Below are 18,166 nucleotides of genomic sequence, written 5' to 3'. Positions count from 1 at the left end.
CTAAGGTCCTCGTGAGCCGTTTGAGGACTGTGATGCCGGATTTGGTACATTCGGACCAAACCTGCGGAGTCCCGGGGCGATCGATTTTTTGGAACCTAGTTCTGGTCAGAGATGTGATCGCATGGGTGGAAGCTCAGAGGATCCCTTTGTTGCTGGTGAACGTGGATCAGGAGAAGGCTTTTGATAGAGTTCATCACGGGTTTTTATTTAGGATTTTGGCACATTTAGGGTTTGGGGATTTTTTTTTGCGTTGGTTAAGGATTTTGTACACAGAGGTAGGTAGCAGGGTGGTGGTTAATGGGCATAGGGGGGAGTGGTTTTTGCAGTCTTCTGGGGTGAGGCAAGGGTGCCCTCTGTCCCCCTTGTTGTATGTGCTGTTTGTAGAGGCTTTGGCATGTTGCTTGAGGGCAGACCCGGCGGTGCATGGGTTGTGGCTACCAGGGAGCGGAGGTGAGGTACTTAAAATCCTGCAGTACGCAGACGACGCCACACTGTTTTTGACATCTGAGAGTGGTGTGAGGCAAGCGCTGCACAGGTTCGGGCAGTTCGCAGCTGCCTCTGGGTCCAAGCTTAATGTGCAGAAGTCGGTGGCAATGGGGTGTGGCGGGTGGAGTACAGTGTGGTCGGTGCCGGGCGGGCTACAAGAATCTGAGAATGGGGTAAAGATTTTAGGGGTAGTTTTTCAAAAGAAAGGGAACGAGTTGCTTAATTGGAACTTGGTGTTTGCACGAGTGAGGGTGAAGTTTGGGTTGTGGAAGTCACGGCGGTTGTCCTTCTTGGGGAAGGTGATTGTTTTGAAAGCCGACGTTTTGCCAGCTTTAATGTATCTGGCTTATGTATATCCACTGCCAAAGACCTTTAGGAGACTGTTGACACGGATGGTCTTTGAGTTCATGTGGGGAGGGAAATATGAATACGTCAGGAGGGACATCATGTATATGGAGGTCAGTGAAGGTGGGAGGGGGGTCCCCAACTTCTCCCTCAAACTAGACTGTGTGTTTTTTTCAGGGTTGTGTAGGGTTCTTGGTGGAGGTGCTGGGGGGCGGTGCAAGAGTTTTGTGTGTCTGTGGTTTGAAGAGTGTATGAGGACAGTGTATGGGTGGTCGAATGCGAGGCCGCATGCAGCGTCAGCTCCCGCTCATTATAGGAGAGCGAGAGAGTTGAGGAAAGAAACGTTTCCTTTTGGGGACAAGGATGTCTGCCAGGACCATAGGAAACTGTATACATTGGTGATGGAGACTCGGAAGGTTACTCCGGTAGTATTGGGTATACGGACGGAGGTGTGGACCCGTGTTCAGCCTAAGGGGTTAGATCACGGCTTGATGGATCTGAACTGGAGGATCGTCCATGACAGATTGCCAGTGCGGCAGGTGCTTTATAGGCATAAGCTGTCTAAAACTAGAACTTGTCCAAGGGAGGGGTGTTCTGCAGAGGAAACAGTGCGGCACACTTTTTGGGAATGTGTTTTTGTTCGGGGACTATGGGGGGAATGTCAAGATGTACTGTTACAACTGTGTCCTCTTTTTGTTTTGTCATTTGATGTTATAAGATGGGGGTTCGTGTGCACTAATGTTTCATTGACAACAAGATTTCTGGGCTGGCTGCTTGTAAGCCTAGTTAAACAGGTGGTTTGGGACTCCCGTGAAGACACAGTCAAGAGGAATGTCGAGTGGTCGGTGGGGAGGGCAGTAGGGAGGGTAAAGGGGTTGGTGCGAGGGAGGGTTTTGAGGGATGTGCAGAAATATGGCTATTTTGCTGCCAGGGAGAAGTGGAAAAGCCTTTTTGAATTCTAATAGGTGGACCTTTGTTTCTGTATAGTGTTGTACTGTTGGTGTGTTGATTTGCTGTGTGTGAAATAAATTTTGTTAAAAAAAATCTGTTCTTATCAGTTTAATATCTGATACGTCCCCCATCGGGGGACCACATATTAAACGGATTTTTGGAACAGGGAGCTGGATCAGGAGCTTGCTCCGTCCTCTCCACGCATCGGCCCGGTATTGCAGCGCCTCCGGGAACGGTGCACTACCTTCTCTCAGCGGTGAAAAGACAGACGTAGCTAGCAAGCAAGCGAGGTGGACCGGAGCTCCTTCCTCTCCGGTCTCGTCTCTCGTCCATCTGTGTGTCTCTGTGTCTCTCTCTCTCCCCCTCCCCGTTCCCGTGCTCCCTCCGTGCACTTTCCCGCGCCTCGACTCTCTCGGCAAGCAGGCCGGCCCCCTTTTCGGCTCCCGTGCGTTTTCCCTCCAAAAAACTTAGTTTTTTCCTCCTTTTTCCAGGGAGGCAGGCGTGGCTTGTGTGTGTGTGTGTGTGTGTGTGTGTGTGTCCCCGTCCTTGCAGGCGGGCCCCTTTCGACAGCCGGCCGTTTTCCCTCCAAAAAACTTAGTATATACACCTTTTCTTTCTTTTTTTCGGCAGGCAGGCAGGTGTGTGTGTGTCCCCGTCCCTCCCGAGAGAGCGCTGCCCCTTGCCTCTGCCCGCAGGTGCCGACGGTCCGCTTTCGCTTGCAGCTCACTCGGCACGGCTGCTGCTGGTGGGAGGGGCCTAAGCTAAGGAGGCCGGCCGGCTGGCGCCCCCCGCGGCTGCGGTCGTTGTCGGGCCGTTGACAGGAGATCAAAGAGCAGGGCCCCCGCCCGGGACTGGCGGGCAGGCAGGCGAGCAAGCAGGCAGGCAAGAGAGGGGGAGAGCGGAGTCCGGGCGGCCGGCAGCCGCGTGCGGACCGGGCTCCAGAGGCGTCGGCCTGCGCCGCTGCGCGCCAGCCGGACGCCCGCGCGCCCGCCCAAGGCCGGCGTCGGGCATCGCTTCTCGGCCTTTTGGCTAAGATCAAGTGTAGTATCTGTTCTTATCAGTTTAATATCTGATACGTCCCCCATCGGGGGACCACATATTAAACGGATTTTTGGAACAGGGAGCTGGATCAGGAGCTTGCTCCGTCCTCTCCACGCATCGGCCCGGTATTGCAGCGCCTCCGGGAACGGTGCACTACCTTCTCTCAGCGGTGAAAAGACAGACGTAGCTAGCAAGCAAGCGAGGTGGACCGGAGCTCCTTCCTCTCCGGTCTCGTCTCTCGTCCATCTGTGTGTCTCTGTGTCTCTCTCTCTCCCCCTCCCCGTTCCCGTGCTCCCTCCGTGCACTTTCCCGCGCCTCGACTCTCTCGGCAAGCAGGCCGGCCCCCTTTTCGGCTCCCGTGCGTTTTCCCTCCAAAAAACTTAGTTTTTTCCTCCTTTTTCCAGGGAGGCAGGCGTGGCTTGTGTGTGTGTGTGTGTGTGTGTGTGTGTGTCCCCGTCCTTGCAGGCGGGCCCCTTTCGACAGCCGGCCGTTTTCCCTCCAAAAAACTTAGTATATACACCTTTTCTTTCTTTTTTTCGGCAGGCAGGCAGGTGTGTGTGTGTCCCCGTCCCTCCCGAGAGAGCGCTGCCCCTTGCCTCTGCCCGCAGGTGCCGACGGTCCGCTTTCGCTTGCAGCTCACTCGGCACGGCTGCTGCTGGTGGGAGGGGCCTAAGCTAAGGAGGCCGGCCGGCTGGCGCCCCCCGCGGCTGCGGTCGTTGTCGGGCCGTTGACAGGAGATCAAAGAGCAGGGCCCCCGCCCGGGACTGGCGGGCAGGCAGGCGAGCAAGCAGGCAGGCAAGAGAGGGGGAGAGCGGAGTCCGGGCGGCCGGCAGCCGCGTGCGGACCGGGCTCCAGAGGCGTCGGCCTGCGCCGCTGCGCGCCAGCCGGACGCCCGCGCGCCCGCCCAAGGCCGGCGTCGGGCATCGCTTCTCGGCCTTTTGGCTAAGATCAAGTGTAGTATCTGTTCTTATCAGTTTAATATCTGATACGTCCCCCATCGGGGGACCACATATTAAACGGATTTTTGGAACAGGGAGCTGGATCAGGAGCTTGCTCCGTCCTCTCCACGCATCGGCCCGGTATTGCAGCGCCTCCGGGAACGGTGCACTACCTTCTCTCAGCGGTGAAAAGACAGACGTAGCTAGCAAGCAAGCGAGGTGGACCGGAGCTCCTTCCTCTCCGGTCTCGTCTCTCGTCCATCTGTGTGTCTCTGTGTCTCTCTCTCTCCCCCTCCCCGTTCCCGTGCTCCCTCCGTGCACTTTCCCGCGCCTCGACTCTCTCGGCAAGCAGGCCGGCCCCCTTTTCGGCTCCCGTGCGTTTTCCCTCCAAAAAACTTAGTTTTTTCCTCCTTTTTCCAGGGAGGCAGGCGTGGCTTGTGTGTGTGTGTGTGTGTGTGTGTGTGTGTCCCCGTCCTTGCAGGCGGGCCCCTTTCGACAGCCGGCCGTTTTCCCTCCAAAAAACTTAGTATATACACCTTTTCTTTCTTTTTTTCGGCAGGCAGGCAGGTGTGTGTGTGTCCCCGTCCCTCCCGAGAGAGCGCTGCCCCTTGCCTCTGCCCGCAGGTGCCGACGGTCCGCTTTCGCTTGCAGCTCACTCGGCACGGCTGCTGCTGGTGGGAGGGGCCTAAGCTAAGGAGGCCGGCCGGCTGGCGCCCCCCGCGGCTGCGGTCGTTGTCGGGCCGTTGACAGGAGATCAAAGAGCAGGGCCCCCGCCCGGGACTGGCGGGCAGGCAGGCGAGCAAGCAGGCAGGCAAGAGAGGGGGAGAGCGGAGTCCGGGCGGCCGGCAGCCGCGTGCGGACCGGGCTCCAGAGGCGTCGGCCTGCGCCGCTGCGCGCCAGCCGGACGCCCGCGCGCCCGCCCAAGGCCGGCGTCGGGCATCGCTTCTCGGCCTTTTGGCTAAGATCAAGTGTAGTATCTGTTCTTATCAGTTTAATATCTGATACGTCCCCCATCGGGGGACCACATATTAAACGGATTTTTGGAACAGGGAGCTGGATCAGGAGCTTGCTCCGTCCTCTCCACGCATCGGCCCGGTATTGCAGCGCCTCCGGGAACGGTGCACTACCTTCTCTCAGCGGTGAAAAGACAGACGTAGCTAGCAAGCAAGCGAGGTGGACCGGAGCTCCTTCCTCTCCGGTCTCGTCTCTCGTCCATCTGTGTGTCTCTGTGTCTCTCTCTCTCCCCCTCCCCGTTCCCGTGCTCCCTCCGTGCACTTTCCCGCGCCTCGACTCTCTCGGCAAGCAGGCCGGCCCCCTTTTCGGCTCCCGTGCGTTTTCCCTCCAAAAAACTTAGTTTTTTCCTCCTTTTTCCAGGGAGGCAGGCGTGGCTTGTGTGTGTGTGTGTGTGTGTGTGTGTGTGTCCCCGTCCTTGCAGGCGGGCCCCTTTCGACAGCCGGCCGTTTTCCCTCCAAAAAACTTAGTATATACACCTTTTCTTTCTTTTTTTCGGCAGGCAGGCAGGTGTGTGTGTGTCCCCGTCCCTCCCGAGAGAGCGCTGCCCCTTGCCTCTGCCCGCAGGTGCCGACGGTCCGCTTTCGCTTGCAGCTCACTCGGCACGGCTGCTGCTGGTGGGAGGGGCCTAAGCTAAGGAGGCCGGCCGGCTGGCGCCCCCCGCGGCTGCGGTCGTTGTCGGGCCGTTGACAGGAGATCAAAGAGCAGGGCCCCCGCCCGGGACTGGCGGGCAGGCAGGCGAGCAAGCAGGCAGGCAAGAGAGGGGGAGAGCGGAGTCCGGGCGGCCGGCAGCCGCGTGCGGACCGGGCTCCAGAGGCGTCGGCCTGCGCCGCTGCGCGCCAGCCGGACGCCCGCGCGCCCGCCCAAGGCCGGCGTCGGGCATCGCTTCTCGGCCTTTTGGCTAAGATCAAGTGTAGTATCTGTTCTTATCAGTTTAATATCTGATACGTCCCCCATCGGGGGACCACATATTAAACGGATTTTTGGAACAGGGAGCTGGATCAGGAGCTTGCTCCGTCCTCTCCACGCATCGGCCCGGTATTGCAGCGCCTCCGGGAACGGTGCACTACCTTCTCTCAGCGGTGAAAAGACAGACGTAGCTAGCAAGCAAGCGAGGTGGACCGGAGCTCCTTCCTCTCCGGTCTCGTCTCTCGTCCATCTGTGTGTCTCTGTGTCTCTCTCTCTCCCCCTCCCCGTTCCCGTGCTCCCTCCGTGCACTTTCCCGCGCCTCGACTCTCTCGGCAAGCAGGCCGGCCCCCTTTTCGGCTCCCGTGCGTTTTCCCTCCAAAAAACTTAGTTTTTTCCTCCTTTTTCCAGGGAGGCAGGCGTGGCTTGTGTGTGTGTGTGTGTGTGTGTGTGTGTGTCCCCGTCCTTGCAGGCGGGCCCCTTTCGACAGCCGGCCGTTTTCCCTCCAAAAAACTTAGTATATACACCTTTTCTTTCTTTTTTTCGGCAGGCAGGCAGGTGTGTGTGTGTCCCCGTCCCTCCCGAGAGAGCGCTGCCCCTTGCCTCTGCCCGCAGGTGCCGACGGTCCGCTTTCGCTTGCAGCTCACTCGGCACGGCTGCTGCTGGTGGGAGGGGCCTAAGCTAAGGAGGCCGGCCGGCTGGCGCCCCCCGCGGCTGCGGTCGTTGTCGGGCCGTTGACAGGAGATCAAAGAGCAGGGCCCCCGCCCGGGACTGGCGGGCAGGCAGGCGAGCAAGCAGGCAGGCAAGAGAGGGGGAGAGCGGAGTCCGGGCGGCCGGCAGCCGCGTGCGGACCGGGCTCCAGAGGCGTCGGCCTGCGCCGCTGCGCGCCAGCCGGACGCCCGCGCGCCCGCCCAAGGCCGGCGTCGGGCATCGCTTCTCGGCCTTTTGGCTAAGATCAAGTGTAGTATCTGTTCTTATCAGTTTAATATCTGATACGTCCCCCATCGGGGGACCACATATTAAACGGATTTTTGGAACAGGGAGCTGGATCAGGAGCTTGCTCCGTCCTCTCCACGCATCGGCCCGGTATTGCAGCGCCTCCGGGAACGGTGCACTACCTTCTCTCAGCGGTGAAAAGACAGACGTAGCTAGCAAGCAAGCGAGGTGGACCGGAGCTCCTTCCTCTCCGGTCTCGTCTCTCGTCCATCTGTGTGTCTCTGTGTCTCTCTCTCTCCCCCTCCCCGTTCCCGTGCTCCCTCCGTGCACTTTCCCGCGCCTCGACTCTCTCGGCAAGCAGGCCGGCCCCCTTTTCGGCTCCCGTGCGTTTTCCCTCCAAAAAACTTAGTTTTTTCCTCCTTTTTCCAGGGAGGCAGGCGTGGCTTGTGTGTGTGTGTGTGTGTGTGTGTGTGTGTCCCCGTCCTTGCAGGCGGGCCCCTTTCGACAGCCGGCCGTTTTCCCTCCAAAAAACTTAGTATATACACCTTTTCTTTCTTTTTTTCGGCAGGCAGGCAGGTGTGTGTGTGTCCCCGTCCCTCCCGAGAGAGCGCTGCCCCTTGCCTCTGCCCGCAGGTGCCGACGGTCCGCTTTCGCTTGCAGCTCACTCGGCACGGCTGCTGCTGGTGGGAGGGGCCTAAGCTAAGGAGGCCGGCCGGCTGGCGCCCCCCGCGGCTGCGGTCGTTGTCGGGCCGTTGACAGGAGATCAAAGAGCAGGGCCCCCGCCCGGGACTGGCGGGCAGGCAGGCGAGCAAGCAGGCAGGCAAGAGAGGGGGAGAGCGGAGTCCGGGCGGCCGGCAGCCGCGTGCGGACCGGGCTCCAGAGGCGTCGGCCTGCGCCGCTGCGCGCCAGCCGGACGCCCGCGCGCCCGCCCAAGGCCGGCGTCGGGCATCGCTTCTCGGCCTTTTGGCTAAGATCAAGTGTAGTATCTGTTCTTATCAGTTTAATATCTGATACGTCCCCCATCGGGGGACCACATATTAAACGGATTTTTGGAACAGGGAGCTGGATCAGGAGCTTGCTCCGTCCTCTCCACGCATCGGCCCGGTATTGCAGCGCCTCCGGGAACGGTGCACTACCTTCTCTCAGCGGTGAAAAGACAGACGTAGCTAGCAAGCAAGCGAGGTGGACCGGAGCTCCTTCCTCTCCGGTCTCGTCTCTCGTCCATCTGTGTGTCTCTGTGTCTCTCTCTCTCCCCCTCCCCGTTCCCGTGCTCCCTCCGTGCACTTTCCCGCGCCTCGACTCTCTCGGCAAGCAGGCCGGCCCCCTTTTCGGCTCCCGTGCGTTTTCCCTCCCAAAAACTTAGTTTTTTCCTCCTTTTTCCAGGGAGGCAGGCGTGGCTTGTGTGTGTGTGTGTGTGTGTGTGTGTGTGTGTGTGTGTGTGTGTGTGTGTCCCCGTCCTTGCAGGCGGGCCCCTTTCGACAGCCGGCCGTTTTCCCTCCAAAAAACTTAGTATATACACCTTTTCTTTCTTTTTTTCGGCAGGCAGGCAGGTGTGTGTGTGTCCCCGTCCCTCCCGAGAGAGCGCTGCCCCTTGCCTCTGCCCGCAGGTGCCGACGGTCCGCTTTCGCTTGCAGCTCACTCGGCACGGCTGCTGCTGGTGGGAGGGGCCTAAGCTAAGGAGGCCGGCCGGCTGGCGCCCCCCGCGGCTGCGGTCGTTGTCGGGCCGTTGACAGGAGATCAAAGAGCAGGGCCCCCGCCCGGGACTGGCGGGCAGGCAGGCGAGCAAGCAGGCAGGCAAGAGAGGGGGAGAGCGGAGTCCGGGCGGCCGGCAGCCGCGTGCGGACCGGGCTCCAGAGGCGTCGGCCTGCGCCGCTGCGCGCCAGCCGGACGCCCGCGCGCCCGCCCAAGGCCGGCGTCGGGCATCGCTTCTCGGCCTTTTGGCTAAGATCAAGTGTAGTATCTGTTCTTATCAGTTTAATATCTGATACGTCCCCCATCGGGGGACCACATATTAAACGGATTTTTGGAACAGGGAGCTGGATCAGGAGCTTGCTCCGTCCTCTCCACGCATCGGCCCGGTATTGCAGCGCCTCCGGGAACGGTGCACTACCTTCTCTCAGCGGTGAAAAGACAGACGTAGCTAGCAAGCAAGCGAGGTGGACCGGAGCTCCTTCCTCTCCGGTCTCGTCTCTCGTCCATCTGTGTGTCTCTGTGTCTCTCTCTCTCCCCCTCCCCGTTCCCGTGCTCCCTCCGTGCACTTTCCCGCGCCTCGACTCTCTCGGCAAGCAGGCCGGCCCCCTTTTCGGCTCCCGTGCGTTTTCCCTCCCAAAAACTTAGTTTTTTCCTCCTTTTTCCAGGGAGGCAGGCGTGGCTTGTGTGTGTGTGTGTGTGTGTGTGTGTGTGTGTGTGTGTGTCCCCGTCCTTGCAGGCGGGCCCCTTTCGACAGCCGGCCGTTTTCCCTCCAAAAAACTTAGTATATACACCTTTTCTTTCTTTTTTTCGGCAGGCAGGCAGGTGTGTGTGTGTCCCCGTCCCTCCCGAGAGAGCGCTGCCCCTTGCCTCTGCCCGCAGGTGCCGACGGTCCGCTTTCGCTTGCAGCTCACTCGGCACGGCTGCTGCTGGTGGGAGGGGCCTAAGCTAAGGAGGCCGGCCGGCTGGCGCCCCCCGCGGCTGCGGTCGTTGTCGGGCCGTTGACAGGAGATCAAAGAGCAGGGCCCCCGCCCGGGACTGGCGGGCAGGCAGGCGAGCAAGCAGGCAGGCAAGAGAGGGGGAGAGCGGAGTCCGGGCGGCCGGCAGCCGCGTGCGGACCGGGCTCCAGAGGCGTCGGCCTGCGCCGCTGCGCGCCAGCCGGACGCCCGCGCGCCCGCCCAAGGCCGGCGTCGGGCATCGCTTCTCGGCCTTTTGGCTAAGATCAAGTGTAGTATCTGTTCTTATCAGTTTAATATCTGATACGTCCCCCATCGGGGGACCACATATTAAACGGATTTTTGGAACAGGGAGCTGGATCAGGAGCTTGCTCCGTCCTCTCCACGCATCGGCCCGGTATTGCAGCGCCTCCGGGAACGGTGCACTACCTTCTCTCAGCGGTGAAAAGACAGACGTAGCTAGCAAGCAAGCGAGGTGGACCGGAGCTCCTTCCTCTCCGGTCTCGTCTCTCGTCCATCTGTGTGTCTCTGTGTCTCTCTCTCTCCCCCTCCCCGTTCCCGTGCTCCCTCCGTGCACTTTCCCGCGCCTCGACTCTCTCGGCAAGCAGGCCGGCCCCCTTTTCGGCTCCCGTGCGTTTTCCCTCCCAAAAACTTAGTTTTTTCCTCCTTTTTCCAGGGAGGCAGGCGTGGCTTGTGTGTGTGTGTGTGTGTGTGTGTGTGTGTGTGTGTGTGTCCCCGTCCTTGCAGGCGGGCCCCTTTCGACAGCCGGCCGTTTTCCCTCCAAAAAACTTAGTATATACACCTTTTCTTTCTTTTTTTCGGCAGGCAGGCAGGTGTGTGTGTGTCCCCGTCCCTCCCGAGAGAGCGCTGCCCCTTGCCTCTGCCCGCAGGTGCCGACGGTCCGCTTTCGCTTGCAGCTCACTCGGCACGGCTGCTGCTGGTGGGAGGGGCCTAAGCTAAGGAGGCCGGCCGGCTGGCGCCCCCCGCGGCTGCGGTCGTTGTCGGGCCGTTGACAGGAGATCAAAGAGCAGGGCCCCCGCCCGGGACTGGCGGGCAGGCAGGCGAGCAAGCAGGCAGGCAAGAGAGGGGGAGAGCGGAGTCCGGGCGGCCGGCAGCCGCGTGCGGACCGGGCTCCAGAGGCGTCGGCCTGCGCCGCTGCGCGCCAGCCGGACGCCCGCGCGCCCGCCCAAGGCCGGCGTCGGGCATCGCTTCTCGGCCTTTTGGCTAAGATCAAGTGTAGTATCTGTTCTTATCAGTTTAATATCTGATACGTCCCCCATCGGGGGACCACATATTAAACGGATTTTTGGAACAGGGAGCTGGATCAGGAGCTTGCTCCGTCCTCTCCACGCATCGGCCCGGTATTGCAGCGCCTCCGGGAACGGTGCACTACCTTCTCTCAGCGGTGAAAAGACAGACGTAGCTAGCAAGCAAGCGAGGTGGACCGGAGCTCCTTCCTCTCCGGTCTCGTCTCTCGTCCATCTGTGTGTCTCTGTGTCTCTCTCTCTCCCCCTCCCCGTTCCCGTGCTCCCTCCGTGCACTTTCCCGCGCCTCGACTCTCTCGGCAAGCAGGCCGGCCCCCTTTTCGGCTCCCGTGCGTTTTCCCTCCCAAAAACTTAGTTTTTTCCTCCTTTTTCCAGGGAGGCAGGCGTGGCTTGTGTGTGTGTGTGTGTGTGTGTGTGTGTGTGTGTGTGTGTGTGTGTGTGTGTCCCCGTCCTTGCAGGCGGGCCCCTTTCGACAGCCGGCCGTTTTCCCTCCAAAAAACTTAGTATATACACCTTTTCTTTCTTTTTTTCGGCAGGCAGGCAGGTGTGTGTGTGTCCCCGTCCCTCCCGAGAGAGCGCTGCCCCTTGCCTCTGCCCGCAGGTGCCGACGGTCCGCTTTCGCTTGCAGCTCACTCGGCACGGCTGCTGCTGGTGGGAGGGGCCTAAGCTAAGGAGGCCGGCCGGCTGGCGCCCCCCGCGGCTGCGGTCGTTGTCGGGCCGTTGACAGGAGATCAAAGAGCAGGGCCCCCGCCCGGGACTGGCGGGCAGGCAGGCGAGCAAGCAGGCAGGCAAGAGAGGGGGAGAGCGGAGTCCGGGCGGCCGGCAGCCGCGTGCGGACCGGGCTCCAGAGGCGTCGGCCTGCGCCGCTGCGCGCCAGCCGGACGCCCGCGCGCCCGCCCAAGGCCGGCGTCGGGCATCGCTTCTCGGCCTTTTGGCTAAGATCAAGTGTAGTATCTGTTCTTATCAGTTTAATATCTGATACGTCCCCCATCGGGGGACCACATATTAAACGGATTTTTGGAACAGGGAGCTGGATCAGGAGCTTGCTCCGTCCTCTCCACGCATCGGCCCGGTATTGCAGCGCCTCCGGGAACGGTGCACTACCTTCTCTCAGCGGTGAAAAGACAGACGTAGCTAGCAAGCAAGCGAGGTGGACCGGAGCTCCTTCCTCTCCGGTCTCGTCTCTCGTCCATCTGTGTGTCTCTGTGTCTCTCTCTCTCCCCCTCCCCGTTCCCGTGCTCCCTCCGTGCACTTTCCCGCGCCTCGACTCTCTCGGCAAGCAGGCCGGCCCCCTTTTCGGCTCCCGTGCGTTTTCCCTCCCAAAAACTTAGTTTTTTCCTCCTTTTTCCAGGGAGGCAGGCGTGGCTTGTGTGTGTGTGTGTGTGTGTGTGTGTGTGTGTGTGTGTGTGTGTGTGTGTCCCCGTCCTTGCAGGCGGGCCCCTTTCGACAGCCGGCCGTTTTCCCTCCAAAAAACTTAGTATATACACCTTTTCTTTCTTTTTTTCGGCAGGCAGGCAGGTGTGTGTGTGTCCCCGTCCCTCCCGAGAGAGCGCTGCCCCTTGCCTCTGCCCGCAGGTGCCGACGGTCCGCTTTCGCTTGCAGCTCACTCGGCACGGCTGCTGCTGGTGGGAGGGGCCTAAGCTAAGGAGGCCGGCCGGCTGGCGCCCCCCGCGGCTGCGGTCGTTGTCGGGCCGTTGACAGGAGATCAAAGAGCAGGGCCCCCGCCCGGGACTGGCGGGCAGGCAGGCGAGCAAGCAGGCAGGCAAGAGAGGGGGAGAGCGGAGTCCGGGCGGCCGGCAGCCGCGTGCGGACCGGGCTCCAGAGGCGTCGGCCTGCGCCGCTGCGCGCCAGCCGGACGCCCGCGCGCCCGCCCAAGGCCGGCGTCGGGCATCGCTTCTCGGCCTTTTGGCTAAGATCAAGTGTAGTATCTGTTCTTATCAGTTTAATATCTGATACGTCCCCCATCGGGGGACCACATATTAAACGGATTTTTGGAACAGGGAGCTGGATCAGGAGCTTGCTCCGTCCTCTCCACGCATCGGCCCGGTATTGCAGCGCCTCCGGGAACGGTGCACTACCTTCTCTCAGCGGTGAAAAGACAGACGTAGCTAGCAAGCAAGCGAGGTGGACCGGAGCTCCTTCCTCTCCGGTCTCGTCTCTCGTCCATCTGTGTGTCTCTGTGTCTCTCTCTCTCCCCCTCCCCGTTCCCGTGCTCCCTCCGTGCACTTTCCCGCGCCTCGACTCTCTCGGCAAGCAGGCCGGCCCCCTTTTCGGCTCCCGTGCGTTTTCCCTCCCAAAAACTTAGTTTTTTCCTCCTTTTTCCAGGGAGGCAGGCGTGGCTGTGTGTGTGTGTGTGTGTGTGTGTGTGTGTGTGTGTGTGTGTCCCCGTCCTTGCAGGCGGGCCCCTTTCGACAGCCGGCCGTTTTCCCTCCAAAAAACTTAGTATATACACCTTTTCTTTCTTTTTTTCGGCAGGCAGGCAGGTGTGTGTGTGTCCCCGTCCCTCCCGAGAGAGCGCTGCCCCTTGCCTCTGCCCGCAGGTGCCGACGGTCCGCTTTCGCTTGCAGCTCACTCGGCACGGCTGCTGCTGGTGGGAGGGGCCTAAGCTAAGGAGGCCGGCCGGCTGGCGCCCCCCGCGGCTGCGGTCGTTGTCGGGCCGTTGACAGGAGATCAAAGAGCAGGGCCCCCGCCCGGGACTGGCGGGCAGGCAGGCGAGCAAGCAGGCAGGCAAGAGAGGGGGAGAGCGGAGTCCGGGCGGCCGGCAGCCGCGTGCGGACCGGGCTCCAGAGGCGTCGGCCTGCGCCGCTGCGCGCCAGCCGGACGCCCGCGCGCCCGCCCAAGGCCGGCGTCGGGCATCGCTTCTCGGCCTTTTGGCTAAGATCAAGTGTAGTATCTGTTCTTATCAGTTTAATATCTGATACGTCCCCCATCGGGGGACCACATATTAAACGGATTTTTGGAACAGGGAGCTGGATCAGGAGCTTGCTCCGTCCTCTCCACGCATCGGCCCGGTATTGCAGCGCCTCCGGGAACGGTGCACTACCTTCTCTCAGCGGTGAAAAGACAGACGTAGCTAGCAAGCAAGCGAGGTGGACCGGAGCTCCTTCCTCTCCGGTCTCGTCTCTCGTCCATCTGTGTGTCTCTGTGTCTCTCTCTCTCCCCCTCCCCGTTCCCGTGCTCCCTCCGTGCACTTTCCCGCGCCTCGACTCTCTCGGCAAGCAGGCCGGCCCCCTTTTCGGCTCCCGTGCGTTTTCCCTCCCAAAAACTTAGTTTTTTCCTCCTTTTTCCAGGGAGGCAGGCGTGGCTTGTGTGTGTGTGTGTGTGTGTGTGTGTGTGTGTGTGTGTGTGTGTGTGTCCCCGTCCTTGCAGGCGGGCCCCTTTCGACAGCCGGCCGTTTTCCCTCCAAAAAACTTAGTATATACACCTTTTCTTTCTTTTTTTCGGCAGGCAGGCAGGTGTGTGTGTGTCCCCGTCCCTCCCGAGAGAGCGCTGCCCCTTGCCTCTGCCCGCAGGTGCCGACGGTCCGCTTTCGCTTGCAGCTCACTCGGCACGGCTGCTGCTGGTGGGAGGGGCCTAAGCTAAGGAGGCCGGCCGGCTGGCGCCCCCCGCGGCTGCGGTCGTTGTCGGGCCGTTGACAGGAGATCAAAGAGCAGGGCCCCCGCCCGGGACTGGCGGGCAGGCAGGCGAGCAAGCAGGCAGGCAAGAGAGGGGGAGAGCGGAGTCCGGGCGGCCGGCAGCCGCGTGCGGACCGGGCTCCAGAGGCGTCGGCCTGCGCCGCTGCGCGCCAGCCGGACGCCCGCGCGCCCGCCCAAGGCCGGCGTCGGGCATCGCTTCTCGGCCTTTTGGCTAAGATCAAGTGTAGTATCTGTTCTTATCAGTTTAATATCTGATACGTCCCCCATCGGGGGACCACATATTAAACGGATTTTTGGAACAGGGAGCTGGATCAGGAGCTTGCTCCGTCCTCTCCACGCATCGGCCCGGTATTGCAGCGCCTCCGGGAACGGTGCACTACCTTCTCTCAGCGGTGAAAAGACAGACGTAGCTAGCAAGCAAGCGAGGTGGACCGGAGCTCCTTCCTCTCCGGTCTCGTCTCTCGTCCATCTGTGTGTCTCTGTGTCTCTCTCTCTCCCCCTCCCCGTTCCCGTGCTCCCTCCGTGCACTTTCCCGCGCCTCGACTCTCTCGGCAAGCAGGCCGGCCCCCTTTTCGGCTCCCGTGCGTTTTCCCTCCCAAAAACTTAGTTTTTTCCTCCTTTTTCCAGGGAGGCAGGCGTGGCTTGTGTGTGTGTGTGTGTGTGTGTGTGTGTGTGTGTGTGTGTGTCCCCGTCCTTGCAGGCGGGCCCCTTTCGACAGCCGGCCGTTTTCCCTCCAAAAAACTTAGTATATACACCTTTTCTTTCTTTTTTTCGGCAGGCAGGCAGGTGTGTGTGTGTCCCCGTCCCTCCCGAGAGAGCGCTGCCCCTTGCCTCTGCCCGCAGGTGCCGACGGTCCGCTTTCGCTTGCAGCTCACTCGGCACGGCTGCTGCTGGTGGGAGGGGCCTAAGCTAAGGAGGCCGGCCGGCTGGCGCCCCCCGCGGCTGCGGTCGTTGTCGGGCCGTTGACAGGAGATCAAAGAGCAGGGCCCCCGCCCGGGACTGGCGGGCAGGCAGGCGAGCAAGCAGGCAGGCAAGAGAGGGGGAGAGCGGAGTCCGGGCGGCCGGCAGCCGCGTGCGGACCGGGCTCCAGAGGCGTCGGCCTGCGCCGCTGCGCGCCAGCCGGACGCCCGCGCGCCCGCCCAAGGCCGGCGTCGGGCATCGCTTCTCGGCCTTTTGGCTAAGATCAAGTGTAGTATCTGTTCTTATCAGTTTAATATCTGATACGTCCCCCATCGGGGGACCACATATTAAACGGATTTTTGGAACAGGGAGCTGGATCAGGAGCTTGCTCCGTCCTCTCCACGCATCGGCCCGGTATTGCAGCGCCTCCGGGAACGGTGCACTACCTTCTCTCAGCGGTGAAAAGACAGACGTAGCTAGCAAGCAAGCGAGGTGGACCGGAGCTCCTTCCTCTCCGGTCTCGTCTCTCGTCCATCTGTGTGTCTCTGTGTCTCTCTCTCTCCCCCTCCCCGTTCCCGTGCTCCCTCCGTGCACTTTCCCGCGCCTCGACTCTCTCGGCAAGCAGGCCGGCCCCCTTTTCGGCTCCCGTGCGTTTTCCCTCCCAAAAACTTAGTTTTTTCCTCCTTTTTCCAGGGAGGCAGGCGTGGCTTGTGTGTGTGTGTGTGTGTGTGTGTGTGTGTGTGTGTGTGTCCCCGTCCTTGCAGGCGGGCCCCTTTCGACAGCCGGCCGTTTTCCCTCCAAAAAACTTAGTATATACACCTTTTCTTTCTTTTTTTCGGCAGGCAGGCAGGTGTGTGTGTGTCCCCGTCCCTCCCGAGAGAGCGCTGCCCCTTGCCTCTGCCCGCAGGTGCCGACGGTCCGCTTTCGCTTGCAGCTCACTCGGCACGGCTGCTGCTGGTGGGAGGGGCCTAAGCTAAGGAGGCCGGCCGGCTGGCGCCCCCCGCGGCTGCGGTCGTTGTCGGGCCGTTGACAGGAGATCAAAGAGCAGGGCCCCCGCCCGGGACTGGCGGGCAGGCAGGCGAGCAAGCAGGCAGGCAAGAGAGGGGGAGAGCGGAGTCCGGGCGGCCGGCAGCCGCGTGCGGACCGGGCTCCAGAGGCGTCGGCCTGCGCCGCTGCGCGCCAGCCGGACGCCCGCGCGCCCGCCCAAGGCCGGCGTCGGGCATCGCTTCTCGGCCTTTTGGCTAAGATCAAGTGTAGTATCTGTTCTTATCAGTTTAATATCTGATACGTCCCCCATCGGGGGACCACATATTAAACGGATTTTTGGAACAGGGAGCTGGATCAGGAGCTTGCTCCGTCCTCTCCACGCATCGGCCCGGTATTGCAGCGCCTCCGGGAACGGTGCACTACCTTCTCTCAGCGGTGAAAAGACAGACGTAGCTAGCAAGCAAGCGAGGTGGACCGGAGCTCCTTCCTCTCCGGTCTCGTCTCTCGTCCATCTGTGTGTCTCTGTGTCTCTCTCTCTCCCCCTCCCCGTTCCCGTGCTCCCTCCGTGCACTTTCCCGCGCCTCGACTCTCTCGGCAAGCAGGCCGGCCCCCTTTTCGGCTCCCGTGCGTTTTCCCTCCCAAAAACTTAGTTTTTTCCTCCTTTTTCCAGGGAGGCAGGCGTGGCTTGTGTGTGTGTGTGTGTGTGTGTGTGTGTGTGTGTGTGTGTCCCCGTCCTTGCAGGCGGGCCCCTTTCGACAGCCGGCCGTTTTCCCTCCAAAAAACTTAGTATATACACCTTTTCTTTCTTTTTTTCGGCAGGCAGGCAGGTGTGTGTGTGTCCCCGTCCCTCCCGAGAGAGCGCTGCCCCTTGCCTCTGCCCGCAGGTGCCGACGGTCCGCTTTCGCTTGCAGCTCACTCGGCACGGCTGCTGCTGGTGGGAGGGGCCTAAGCTAAGGAGGCCGGCCGGCTGGCGCCCCCCGCGGCTGCGGTCGTTGTCGGGCCGTTGACAGGAGATCAAAGAGCAGGGCCCCCGCCCGGGACTGGCGGGCAGGCAGGCGAGCAAGCAGGCAAAGAGAGGGGGAGAGCGGAGTCCGGGCGGCCGGCAGCCGCGTGCGGACCGGGCTCCAGAGGCGTCGGCCTGCGCCGCTGCGCGCCAGCCGGACGCCCGCGCGCCCGCCCAAGGCCGGCGTCGGGCATCGCTTCTCGGCCTTTTGGCTAAGATCAAGTGTGTAGTATCTGTTCTTATCAGTTTAATATCTGATACGTCCCCCATCGGGGGACCACATATTAAACGGATTTTTGGAACAGGGAGCTGGATCAGGAGCTTGCTCCGTCCTCTCCACGCATCGGCCCGGTATTGCAGCGCCTCCGGGAACGGTGCACTACCTTCTCTCAGCGGTGAAAAGACAGACGTAGCTAGCAAGCAAGCGAGGTGGACCGGAGCTCCTTCCTCTCCGGTCTCGTCTCTCGTCCATCTGTGTGTCTCTGTGTCTCTCTCTCTCCCCCTCCCCGTTCCCGTGCTCCCTCCGTGCACTTTCCCGCGCCTCGACTCTCTCGGCAAGCAGGCCGGCCCCCTTTTCGGCTCCCGTGCGTTTTCCCTCCCAAAAACTTAGTTTTTTCCTCCTTTTTCCAGGGAGGCAGGCGTGGCTTGTGTGTGTGTGTGTGTGTGTGTGTGTGTGTGTGTGTGTGTCCCCGTCCTTGCAGGCGGGCCCCTTTCGACAGCCGGCCGTTTTCCCTCCAAAAAACTTAGTATATACACCTTTTCTTTCTTTTTTTCGGCAGGCAGGCAGGTGTGTGTGTGTCCCCGTCCCTCCCGAGAGAGCGCTGCCCCTTGCCTCTGCCCGCAGGTGCCGACGGTCCGCTTTCGCTTGCAGCTCACTCGGCACGGCTGCTGCTGGTGGGAGGGGCCTAAGCTAAGGAGGCCGGCCGGCTGGCGCCCCCCGCGGCTGCGGTCGTTGTCGGGCCGTTGACAGGAGATCAAAGAGCAGGGCCCCCGCCCGGGACTGGCGGGCAGGCAGGCGAGCAAGCAGGCAGGCAAGAGAGGGGGAGAGCGGAGTCCGGGCGGCCGGCAGCCGCGTGCGGACCGGGCTCCAGAGGCGTCGGCCTGCGCCGCTGCGCGC

At 61.6% G+C, this 18,166-nt stretch overlaps 16 non-coding genes and 1 pseudogene across 16 annotated transcripts; all 17 read left to right on the top strand.

Moving 5' to 3' along the window:
* Positions 1–1,855: 1,855 nt before the first annotated feature.
* On the top strand, positions 1,856–2,028 carry LOC148806218 (U2 spliceosomal RNA; annotated as a pseudogene).
* A 763-nt stretch (positions 2,029–2,791) lies between these two features.
* On the top strand, positions 2,792–2,982 carry LOC148806217 (U2 spliceosomal RNA). The gene has a single exon (XR_016089639.1). It is a non-coding gene; the product is annotated as a U2 spliceosomal RNA (small nuclear RNA).
* Positions 2,983–3,745: 763 nt separating this feature from the next.
* On the top strand, positions 3,746–3,936 carry LOC148806216 (U2 spliceosomal RNA). The gene has a single exon (XR_016089737.1). It is a non-coding gene; the product is annotated as a U2 spliceosomal RNA (small nuclear RNA).
* Positions 3,937–4,699: 763 nt separating this feature from the next.
* On the top strand, positions 4,700–4,890 carry LOC148806215 (U2 spliceosomal RNA). The gene has a single exon (XR_016089736.1). It is a non-coding gene; the product is annotated as a U2 spliceosomal RNA (small nuclear RNA).
* Positions 4,891–5,653: 763 nt separating this feature from the next.
* Positions 5,654–5,844, top strand: LOC148806214 (U2 spliceosomal RNA). The gene has a single exon (XR_016089735.1). It is a non-coding gene; the product is annotated as a U2 spliceosomal RNA (small nuclear RNA).
* Positions 5,845–6,607: 763 nt separating this feature from the next.
* Positions 6,608–6,798, top strand: LOC148806213 (U2 spliceosomal RNA). Its single transcript, XR_016089734.1, has one exon. It is a non-coding gene; the product is annotated as a U2 spliceosomal RNA (small nuclear RNA).
* Positions 6,799–7,561: 763 nt separating this feature from the next.
* LOC148806212 (U2 spliceosomal RNA) lies at positions 7,562–7,752 on the top strand. The gene has a single exon (XR_016089733.1). It is a non-coding gene; the product is annotated as a U2 spliceosomal RNA (small nuclear RNA).
* Positions 7,753–8,535: 783 nt separating this feature from the next.
* Positions 8,536–8,726, top strand: LOC148806211 (U2 spliceosomal RNA). The gene has a single exon (XR_016089731.1). It is a non-coding gene; the product is annotated as a U2 spliceosomal RNA (small nuclear RNA).
* Positions 8,727–9,499: 773 nt separating this feature from the next.
* On the top strand, positions 9,500–9,690 carry LOC148806210 (U2 spliceosomal RNA). The gene has a single exon (XR_016089730.1). It is a non-coding gene; the product is annotated as a U2 spliceosomal RNA (small nuclear RNA).
* Positions 9,691–10,463: 773 nt separating this feature from the next.
* On the top strand, positions 10,464–10,654 carry LOC148806209 (U2 spliceosomal RNA). The gene has a single exon (XR_016089729.1). It is a non-coding gene; the product is annotated as a U2 spliceosomal RNA (small nuclear RNA).
* Positions 10,655–11,439: 785 nt separating this feature from the next.
* Positions 11,440–11,630, top strand: LOC148806208 (U2 spliceosomal RNA). The gene has a single exon (XR_016089728.1). It is a non-coding gene; the product is annotated as a U2 spliceosomal RNA (small nuclear RNA).
* Positions 11,631–12,413: 783 nt separating this feature from the next.
* Positions 12,414–12,604, top strand: LOC148806207 (U2 spliceosomal RNA). Its single transcript, XR_016089727.1, has one exon. It is a non-coding gene; the product is annotated as a U2 spliceosomal RNA (small nuclear RNA).
* Positions 12,605–13,378: 774 nt separating this feature from the next.
* Positions 13,379–13,569, top strand: LOC148806206 (U2 spliceosomal RNA). The gene has a single exon (XR_016089726.1). It is a non-coding gene; the product is annotated as a U2 spliceosomal RNA (small nuclear RNA).
* Positions 13,570–14,350: 781 nt separating this feature from the next.
* On the top strand, positions 14,351–14,541 carry LOC148806205 (U2 spliceosomal RNA). The gene has a single exon (XR_016089725.1). It is a non-coding gene; the product is annotated as a U2 spliceosomal RNA (small nuclear RNA).
* A 775-nt stretch (positions 14,542–15,316) lies between these two features.
* On the top strand, positions 15,317–15,507 carry LOC148806204 (U2 spliceosomal RNA). Its single transcript, XR_016089724.1, has one exon. It is a non-coding gene; the product is annotated as a U2 spliceosomal RNA (small nuclear RNA).
* Positions 15,508–16,280: 773 nt separating this feature from the next.
* On the top strand, positions 16,281–16,471 carry LOC148806203 (U2 spliceosomal RNA). Its single transcript, XR_016089723.1, has one exon. It is a non-coding gene; the product is annotated as a U2 spliceosomal RNA (small nuclear RNA).
* A 770-nt stretch (positions 16,472–17,241) lies between these two features.
* On the top strand, positions 17,242–17,434 carry LOC148806202 (U2 spliceosomal RNA). Its single transcript, XR_016089670.1, has one exon. It is a non-coding gene; the product is annotated as a U2 spliceosomal RNA (small nuclear RNA).
* Positions 17,435–18,166: the final 732 nt, after the last annotated feature.

The sequence above is a fragment of the Atractosteus spatula genome, unplaced genomic scaffold, assembly GCF_055471065.1.
Source record: "Atractosteus spatula isolate fAtrSpa1 unplaced genomic scaffold, fAtrSpa1.hap1 Scaffold_56, whole genome shotgun sequence".
Classification (NCBI taxonomy): Eukaryota; Metazoa; Chordata; class Actinopteri; order Semionotiformes; family Lepisosteidae; genus Atractosteus; species Atractosteus spatula.
Note: the sequence above shows the minus strand (reverse complement) of the source record. Positions and strands in the feature narration are given on the sequence as shown.